Source organism: Cebus imitator, unplaced genomic scaffold (genome assembly GCF_001604975.1).
Source record: "Cebus imitator isolate Cc_AM_T3 unplaced genomic scaffold, Cebus_imitator-1.0 Scaffold445, whole genome shotgun sequence".
Lineage (NCBI taxonomy): Eukaryota > Metazoa > Chordata > Mammalia > Primates > Cebidae > Cebus > Cebus imitator.
In genome coordinates this window covers 1,208,753-1,210,268 of record NW_016107760.1, presented here as the reverse complement: position 1 = coordinate 1,210,268, position 1,516 = coordinate 1,208,753, and the positions used below count along the sequence as shown (strand labels likewise).

The 1,516-nt window shown below is 41.3% G+C and overlaps 1 protein-coding gene across 1 annotated transcript in view; it reads left to right on the top strand.

Annotated features, from left to right (window-relative positions):
* The window catches only part of IL13RA1 (interleukin 13 receptor subunit alpha 1), a 68,526-nt gene that overhangs the window by 17,385 nt on the left and 49,625 nt on the right, over nucleotides 1-1,516 (top strand). The window lies entirely within an intron of this gene.

Sequence of the window (1,516 nt, the reverse complement as noted above, 5' to 3'; positions counted from 1 at the left end):
TGTTGACCAGGATGGTCTCGATCTCTTGACCTTGTGATCCACCCGCCTCGGCCTCCCAAAGTGCTGGGATTACAGACTTGAGCCACCACACCCGGCTTTTTTGTACTTTTAGTAGAGACGGGGTTTTGCCATGTTGGCCAAGCTGGTCTCAAACTCCTGATCTCAGGTGATCCTGACCTGAGGTGACCTTGACCTCCCAAAGTGCTGGGATTACAGGCATGACCCACCATGCCTGACCACTAAGGCATTTTTTAAGTTAAAAATTCCATTGTGATAATTTCTGTATACGAAAACTCCATAGCTCTCTAACTGGAACAATGTCTATAACAATAAGAAAACTTGGATTTTTTTCATGATGATTCTAATTTGGCTACATTTGTACAGTCTAATTTGACATTAGACTGTACATTTTCCCCTGGTGTCTTCAAAGGGAAAATATAGCTTCCAAACGAGAATTGCCAAGGATCCTTGGATAAGGGTGGCTACTTCAGAGATATATAGGACTTGTGCTTAGTAAAATTGTGAAGTTGGTAAGATTTGTATTTGCCACCATTACCATGATCCTGGAGGCAAGTCGTCAGTTTCACGTACTCAGAAACCTCATTTTCAGCACACATGCATCTCTCAAGGGCTAATTTTTTACTTTGTTGTGAAAATGGTAATGGTGAAGCATTCTAGGAAGATTTCTGTTGGCATAACTGGTGCATTTCATCCCTGTAGCCAGAGCCTGTATGGGAAGCCAAATGTTAAGTAGGTTTCTTGGTGACGAATCAGAAATTAGTTGTAAAAATGTACTTGTCTAAGAATAGCTGGAGGCCCCACTGAGGGTAAACATCTTTGCTAGTGGGACAGAAAAATTCAATGTTCACATTCCTATATTACCCTCTTTTTCCTCCCTGTCAGGATTTTGCTGGCAGACATTTCTTTTTCTGTTCTTCCAGGGCTGACCAACTCCCTTTTCAGAGTGCTGTCTTGACTGGACCTAAGCTATTCTGGCTCTATAAAGTGATTTTGTTTTTGTGTCCTTGCTATGATTTATTCATTGTTGACTTGCTAACTAATTCTCACAGGCCATCCATATGTCCTGGTTTTGGGGGTATCTCGCAGTTGCCCTCATGCTCAGCTGGCAGCAGGCATGTGACATGGCAGAATAGCTCCTTAGGGTAGTAGATAGAACTAACTGTGGCAAATTTTCCACTTCATGGCCGTCAACACGCAGATGAAAGGAAATACTATCTCTAACTTGAGTTAGAAACTATTGCAAAACAGGAAGCACTCTCCTTGGAGCTCAGATTAAAAGCAGCCCCATTCTTAATTATTCCAACTCCGTCAATTTCGGAAATGTTAATTTCCCAGAGAGCCCATTAATCTCATTATTCTAAGTCATAGTAACCAGATTGGTGATTTCTCTATGGTGTCTATAAATTGGCTTTCTGTGGCTCCACAAAGCTTACCTACTTTTCAGAATGAGAGTGTATATACTCAGCACATATAGCAATGCTTGAAATTTATATAT